An 8,755-nucleotide genomic window follows, 5' to 3' on the forward strand; every position below is an offset into this window, starting at 1 on the left:
GGGCCGAAACATCAGCTCAGAGTCTGAATGACCCCATCACTTCTCAACCCTCCAAAGCCCTTTGCTGATTTTAGCTCCACTCCAGTCACCCGGGGGTCCGGCCCCAGCATGAAGTAACCACCAGGTGTTTTTAATTCCCTGCACGTGCACTTTTGGAATCTGGCACCATCTCTTCTTCCCACAGCGATGCCTTGGTTTGGCCCCTCCACCCTGGGCTAGTTTTTCTTTCTTCCCAACTCCCTGGCATTGTGCAATCCCCACCCCAGTGCTCCCACCACACAGCATTCTAGCCCTTTGATTCCCCAGAGTGGTGGACATCTGAGTTCATTGTGTCCTCCTCCTCTTCTGCTAGGAGCTGACCCTTCCAAGCTAAACCATGGAGCCCAGGAACTGCCACACCCCTGTGCCCTCCCCCTGGGCCAGCCCATTTGCCAAGGATGGTCACACGAGGCAAGTTGGGACATCGGAGGCTCGCTCCAGGATCCAAACTGGGTCACAGAAAGAGAGGTGATTTCTGGTGGAGGGAAGAATAAGATGAAACTCTAGAGAATCTGGCCCCTATTTGGATGGAGTGAAGCCATCATGTAGAAAAAGAAGACAGAAAATAATCTTGGGGATACTTGAATTCTTGAGGTTCAGATGCTCCCTGCCCTTCCTATGTTTTCCTGGCAGAGCCTTTCCTTGGAATCTGTGAGCCTAAGTTAGTCAAAGTTGGTTTTTGTAGGTGTGTTTGGTTGCTTTTGGAAGGAGGGTTATTTGTCCCCTATTCTGCACCCCGACCCCAGCATCTAACACTATTCCTAGCATATATTAAGTACTCGAGTAATATTTTTGAGTACTTACTGCTTTTTTCCTCAAGAATAAATCTTTGAAGGCATAAAACCCTGTCTTCACAGTGCTTGATACATAGATGAGGCTCAAGAATATTTACTGCCCTTGTCTTAAAGAACAAGGAAAGAGCCAGACTTAGAGTAGTAGGGGCAGAAACATAAAAGAGGGGGGCACTGGAGTGGCATTCAATGGTAGAATCAATTGACCGCAATGCGTCAATGTGCGGTGTGAGCAGAGAAGAACCAGGGGTTTGTTCAGCAAATATTCCAATTTCTGGCCATCTGACTTTGGTGGCTGGTGGTGTCTATGGAGGGAATACCAGGCAGAGGCCCTGTGTGCCTCTCTTTGGGCCCAAGGAAGTTCCAGCACTTCCCATAGTGCCCCAGGAACATGACTTCAATCAGCTCACAAACAAGCATGGGCGAACACCTGCTCTGTTAGGGCATGAGTTAGCTATATTGGATTACTCTTTGTTTAAAAAAAAGAAAGGCACAAATTCCAAAATACCAAAATTCTAAAAATGAACAAGAGCTTCTTACATAATTATAGTTTTACTGGGAAATGGTGTTTTATTTTTTAACTTGCAAGTTCAAAATTTTATCAAATGAATAAAGATAAAGTTGGTTAATTTCATGCACTTAAGATGCAGATTCAGTCCCTTTGAGAGATGGGACTAGAACTGGGGCTGTAGGCAAGTCAGCGTGTGGCTAAGCGCCTGCCACCCATATGACTATGATTGAAACCCATAATTTTCCTGCTTTCAGAGAGTATGAGTCTTTCTGGGTGTGTTATCTGTCTTTGTTTCCATCTGTCATTTGGGGTTCTTTGGAGGTAAGTCAAGCTGCTATCTCATATGAACATTATGGGTGCTAAATTGAAAACTATCCATCAGCTGAAAGGAAATTAATACTGTTTCAAGGTGTGTGTGTTTGTGTGTGTAGCTAGTCTGCTGGGCTGAGCTTGGATTCTCTCTACCACTACCCGACCATTCCAGATGGAAATCAGGGTTGGGTTCTTAACACTGTGCTGAGAGTGCTAGTCACTTCAGCCTCAAAATTTATTTTGTGCTTGCCCATGGATAAATGTCAGTTGCAGGCAGATGGTCCTAGTATCCCAAGCCAAGACCCTAAAAATTTTGTTTTTGCAAAGGTCTACAGCTTACACCCCATAATTTTCTCAAAAAAAAAAAAAATGAATTCATTCAGTGTTGGCTATTTTTACCAGTGGTTCTAAACCGTACTATGTACTATGATCACCCAAGGATGATTTTTTTCTGATGTAGATAGTCTCACCCCAGATCAATAAATCAGAATCTCCAGTAATCTTTTTTTTCACTTTCCAAATGTGGTTCTGATGAGTATTGCTGGAACTGATAACTAATCAATACCAGCCCTCTCCAGTGCAGGTTTTTCCATTCTTCCCTGAAGATCTTTGGTATCTATAGTCAACATTATTGATACATCCTCGAGGGCCTTGCTATGCTTAGTGTGGGCCACTGACCAGCAGTGTTGACATCACCTGAAATTTGTTGGGAAAACTCCATCCTAGACCTATTCAATCAAAGCCTGCATGTTCGCAAGACTTTCAGGTGACTTATAAGTACATCCAAGTTTGAGAAGCAACACTATGGAGTACCTAGGGCTCAGTTTGGTCTGCACACAGAAATCTGGAAAATGTAAAACTTACTGATGCCTGGACCTCAATCCCAGAGATCCAGATGTGATTGGCCTCAACTCTGGAAATTTTTTAAATCTCCCCGCAGAAATTCAAATGGGCAGAAAGCTCAAGAACCATCTCCCCAGATGGCTTTGGGGTTCATCCAGGGGATCCATGACCCGTCTTAAGGTGGAAATCTGAATCTTACAGAAACAATCTCACCTCTTCTTCACCAGAACAAAAACCAAGTCAACTTCAAGCCTGGGTATTCTTTGTTTTTAGTGTTTGGGAAGATAAGATTTACATAGATTATATGGAAGACAGTTTCTTTTCCTAGCAGATAAACATTTAAAGCATGAATGTTTCTTTTAAGTTATAATGCACATTTATTTAAAGTAATATATTTGCAGCCCAGATGGTTCTAAATTGTACATTTCAGGTTTAACCAACATCATTAAAATACTGAGGACAGACACAGCCCCACGTTTCAATTACAGGATTATTGCTTTGCTCCTTCTTCTCTTTCTTTTCTGTTCCAAATAATCTCTTTCAGAAGTGGTTCAAGGTAGAATTTACCCTCCTCATATTTTGTCCACTGCTCTTTAAGCAAGACCTCCTGCCTCATGCACAGGTTCGGTGCTCTCTTACTGTGAAAGACCCATCATTATACAGGTTCTCAGAAAGCCTTCTTACGGCTTCTTTTACATCCTTATCCACATGTACTGTATCACCTCGCATTAACCCCAGTCTGCTGAATCCTATAGCATTGTAATACCATTTCAAATACCCTCCAGTCACCCACTGGCTTGGTGCGGCAAAGACAGGCCTGCTTACTCTGGGGGGGAGGGAGGGAAGGAAGGAGAAAGAGAGGGAGAGAAACATCAATTAGTTGCCTCTTGTACATGCCCCAGCTGGGGACCTGACCTGCACCCCAGGCATGTGCCCTGACCAGGAGTCAAACTGGAGACCTTTCATTTTGTGGGACAATGCCCAACCCATTGAGTCACACCGGTCAGGGCCTGCTCTCCATCTTGATCTGAGACTCAGGGCACCAAGGTTTTGTGTATTTCAAATCTCCACTCAGAGGAATAATCAGACAGAATGGAAAATGGATAGACCTCCTCATGGGAGTGGGAAGAAGAGGAGGGAGGTGAAACTGAGCTGTGTCACCCCCGGTGCTGAACTAGAGGAACACTATCAAAGTGAAACATTGTTTTGGGTCCTAGGACAAAGGGCTCGTTTTTGTTACCTTTAACCCCTCACTGACGGAGCTTAGCGCCATGTCCACTGTAAAGGGGAAGCTTACAGTTCAGGCCCTTGTTGCAGAGCAGGTACTGAAGGGTGAATTTGGAGCTGAGAAGCAATAAGCAGATACCTGGCAGCCCACTCCTTTGGCTACTCATCTTCCGCGTACGCCCGTCGGCACACATTTGATTCTCAGAAAACTCAGTGGTTCTAGCTGACAAGATAGGCCACTCACCCTTCCCCCCAACAAGAAGACACGCAGTCCCAACAGTTCCTATGTCCGCTGCTGGCTGTGTTAATCAATCTTCCAATTTAGTCACGGCCCCATGGAATATTCTGTTACCAAAAGATGTCATTGTGATGTTAACCTCAAAAAAGTCATACAAATAAATAGAAGAAGAGAATAAAATGGTTAGCATATGCCAATAAGCGTAGGCATATAACAAACCAAGAAAAAAATCTGCAAAGCTTCAACAGCCCTCATTTCTGTGACTGGTAACAAAGCCATGGTCAGCCAGAACCTCAGCTGCTCAGGACACTTTACCTGCTGAAATGACCCAAATCTCCATTTCCAAATGACCCGAGTCCCCAATTGTCCTGCCTTTTATTCACTTATTTATTATTATTTTTGGTTGCTCTATGTCTCCATTAATCTTTACTATTGGACGTGGTAGTACTAAGAGATGACTCAGTGAATTCCCTCGGGTCCCAGACAGAGTCTTTCTTGCCTCTTTGTGTATAACAATTTCCCCTGATCATCAGGATCAACCATCTCAGCCAGTCATCATCCTGTCACCCACGTGGTGGATCAGTGTGATGCTTTGTGGAATGTCAAGATGACCCAGATGTTTGCAGACAGTAGGGCAATCAATGCAGCCACCCCACTGTCCCCATAGCGGCACACCGAGTGCCAGCAGTATGTCGATTTCCTCCAGTACAGACACTACACTAGGGACTGCGGCTGCAGTTGGAGCGTCGCCACTTGACTCAGTTGAGGATGGTCCACAGTCATTCTCTAGAGTCCACATGGCTTCTGCACAGGCCAAATAGGTGAAAGAGCAGAGAAACACCATCAAGGGTCTTAATAAACTCCTTAATGTCGAGGAAGGAGAGGCCTGAGGAGACTGCACAGATGAGAACAGCAGGACCACACACAGAGTCATCAGTGATGATGGCCGCATGCATCACCAAGAACCAATTATTTGGAAGATCTTCTGCTGCTTCGATGGCATGGCTAAGCAGATGGCTCTGGAGAGCACACCAGGAATTTGACAATGTCTCATGACATGCTTATGGACTGTGTAAAGAAATATGGATTACATGCTATTTACAATTAAGTAGTCACTGGTTTAATAACTATACCAAAGCATATTGATTAATCGACTGATGTCAACTTAAAAGAAGGTCTCCTGGGCCCTGTAGCTCTTTCATGTTCAACAATATTAGTCATGACTGAGATGGCACTTGAAGTACAGAAGGGCTCTTCTGTACGTGACAGAAAGTCCAACCGAAAGAGACTTAAGCAAAAAGAAAATGCATTGGCTTATTATTATTGTATTTCCAGGCACAGTCCTGCCATGGTACTTCTCATTACAAAGTCACCCACCAGTGTCATTTAAATATTGTGCAAATTATATAATTTACCCACGTAATGATGTTATTTCTGGCAAGTCTTTCACTTAAGAATATGCAAGAGCTTTAAAGAATGCACTTATAAGAATTACAGATGCTTCCAATTTGACCCAGAAAAGAAGGTTAATGCTGCTGAGATCGTTAAGTCTGTAAATGAAAGGATGTGAGAGCGCTTCATATCTTCACATATGCCAAACTGCCATAAAAGGTTTCCCAGGACCGCACCTCTAATTCTTTAAGTATGTTTTAACCCCCTTCTGATTTGTGTGACACTCAGACCTTCGGAAGTAATGCTGGAACTTGGCATTTCAAATGACTTTATAGGAGGACTTTTCTGTGAACTGAAGATGTGTGGGCGAGATGGAAAGCTAAAAGATTGAGGTGCATTCCTAACATTTTGATGATTAAAAAGTCAGCCTTGTACTGGTAGATGGGATTTTTTTTTTTTTCAGTTTTAACTTGCAGATCTCTCTAAGAAATGAAAAATTTTGGACCTTTTTGGTGGCCCTCATAAGTTTCATATTTTCTCAAATGTAGCACCACAATCTTCAAAAGACCGTAATGTTTTGAAGATATTCGTTATTCCATGTTATTGCTTGGAGGAAGAGGGTGTGTGGGGGGAAGGACTGGCAGGATGGAGCGTAGGAGGTGCCCAGGGTTTACCCAGCTGGTCGTAGCTTCCAGGGATTTCAAAATTACAGTCTCATGTGGACTCTTCTATCTTAAAATGTATAGCCCAGAGAATGGGAAGGTAAGTATACGAATAAACAGCTTAGCTACTGAATGTTAATGTTAAAGGGAGTGAAAGAAAACAGTTTTTGGTTTTTGTTTTAAAAGATTTTATTTATTTATTTAGAGAGAAGAAGGGAGGGAGAAAGAGAGGGAGAGAAACATTGATGTGCAAGATACATTGATAGAGTGCCTCTTGTACGCCCCTAACTGGGGACCTGGCCCACAACCCAAGCATGTGCCGTGACTGGGAATTGAACCGGCAACTTTCCACTTCACAGGCCAGTGCTCGAGCCACTGAACCACACCAGCCAAGGCACAAAATAGTTTTAAAGAGAGCATTTACAGGTCAAGTTAAGAATTCAAGCGCATGACCAGGATTCCCCACCGTAACAACCATGATGTCACTCTCCACCCTTTCATCTCTCCTGCTGGGCTTCAGTGCCATTGTGCTTCCCACAGTCACCCCAGGGCCTTGCAGGAAGTCCTCAGAGAAATGGGAAGGAAGCTGTCATGTTGTCCCTCAGCTTCCCAGGCTGAGTCTAACTTCCTCTGTAGCCATTGTTCTTCCCGCCTCAGCTGCCCATCACAAGTATCCCCTGACCTGTTATCATCACAGTTGGCTGAAAATTATTGAATGACCTGTCCTGGCCATGAAATGAGAAGCCCAGCCACATCTTCAAGGTTATAACAATGCCCTTGAGCTCCCAAAGACTCTGCAGGCATGTCACGCTTTGCTCCTCAAGGATGCTAAAATCAAACACATCCCTCCTCGTTCCCACTCACCTGCCCTAAAGGACAGCGATGAGGCAGGGACTCTGAGAAGGGACAATTTCCCCTTCTTGGAACAGTACCTGACCATCTGGTGCCAATTAGCTCAGTGTCTTGGAAACAGATGAGCCCAGCTCATGGTCTGCATCTGGCCTTGGTGTTGATGTGCCTGTCACAGGTTGCTCAAGTGGAAGCATCTAAGAATCCCACCATCTGTTACTGGACTGTCCCAGGACTGACAGAGATCCCGGAGTCTGGGGCAATGACATTGATCAATGTTAGGCCCTCGACACATTGGAATTAGATATGAATGACTTGGCACATGGCCCTTCTCCCCGCTTTGCACCCCCAGACAAAGCTACGGAGGGGCCGGGTAGCAAGGTTTCTCACCTCCTGCTCTTCTGAAGAAAACAATTGGAGAGAGCCAGGTCCTATGGTCTCATCCTCAACCTGCTCAGCCCGTGACTCTCAGCATGGCCTTGGACATCAGTCAGCTTGGGCATACATGTCCATGAGGATGGGGGCCAGTTGCCAATAGAACCAAGCCTGTCATGAAAAGGTGGAAATTTTCAGTCCCCCTACCCCCAACTTCCAGGGCAGGGAAAGGTCCTGGAGTTTGAATCAATTGCCAATGCCAATGATTTAATCAGTCATGTTTATGGAATGAAGCCTCCATAAAACCCTGAAAAGAGGATTTGGAGGGCCTTCGGGTTGGTAAACATGTGGAGATTCGGGCAGAGTAGTGTACCCAGAGAGCATGGGAGCTCTGTGCCCCTCCCCCACACCTCGCCCTGAGCATCTCTTCCATCTGGCTGCTCCTGAGTCACCCCTTGTAATAAACCAGTGATTTAGTAAGTAAAGTGTTTCTCTGAGTTCTGTGAGCCGCTCTAGCAAATTAATTGAATCAAAGGAAGGACGTGGGAAACTCTAATTTGTAGTTGGTACAGGTGACAAACTGGAATGGCCAGGGTGGGGGCTCGTCTCTTAGGAACCTGTGGAATCTGATACAATCTCTGGGCAGACAGTGTCAGAATTGAGTTAAATTCTGGGGCACTCTGTTAATGTCCGAAAATCGCTTGTTGATGTGGGGAAGCTGGTGCAGGTGCGCACGCACACACTGATGTTTCCCAGTAAAGGTGAATAAATCCACATCAGTGCAGAATAATTATAGGAGTCTAAACAGCCAATCCTGAATAAATAACAAGAATCCTTTCACGCTCTTAAATCAGCCTGATAAAAAACTCATGGAGTTTACCTGCTAACTTTCTCCTAAGTACAGAAACATGAATTCTTTTCCTTTTCACCCACATATGAAAATGACTTTTGTCTAGGTGAAAAGTGGGAGGCACCAGAACAAGTTCTTCTGTTGTAATTTATCAAAAAAATAAAATAAGCAAAAATACCCCAGGGTACATCCGTTTTCCAAGGGACCACGTGCTAATGTGGACACTCCCCGTCAGTGCAGGTGGGAACTGAGCTTCCTTCTGTTATAAAGGCTCAGGTGACTGCAGGTGCTGCTGGCCTGGCCCAGGGACTGGGGAGTCTGGAGACCAGGGGCCTAGACCTTCCCCCAGACTGGTGTGGAGCCTGGCTCAATGCCCTACTAGCAAAACTATGAACTGAATTGGATTATCTCAAAGGTCCCTCCAGCACATCAAACAGATAATCTATCTACAAGGAGCCTTTGTTCTTTAGGCAGGCTCTCATCTAGAATCAACTGTTTACTCTTTTTTTTTCTTTAATAGTTTATTTTTTATTGCAGTTTTTCCATTACCATTTATCCCTCTTCTACACCAGGATTCTGCTAAGTCCAGACTGACATCCTCAGGCTGGAAATAAGCCACAGCTTTCATGGTCTCTCCCACCCGCACTTGGATTACAAGCCACAGTC

At 44.8% G+C, this 8,755-nt stretch overlaps 1 pseudogene; it reads right to left on the minus strand.

Annotated features, from left to right (window-relative positions):
* Positions 1–2,986: 2,986 nt before the first annotated feature.
* LOC149992469 (cytochrome b-c1 complex subunit 7 pseudogene) lies at positions 2,987–3,225 on the minus strand (annotated as a pseudogene).
* Between the last annotated feature and the right edge of the window lie 5,530 nt (positions 3,226–8,755).

Source organism: Furipterus horrens, unplaced genomic scaffold (genome assembly GCF_987537825.1).
Source record: "Furipterus horrens unplaced genomic scaffold, mFurHor1.1.pri manual_scaffold_15, whole genome shotgun sequence".
NCBI lineage: Eukaryota > Metazoa > Chordata > Mammalia > Chiroptera > Furipteridae > Furipterus > Furipterus horrens.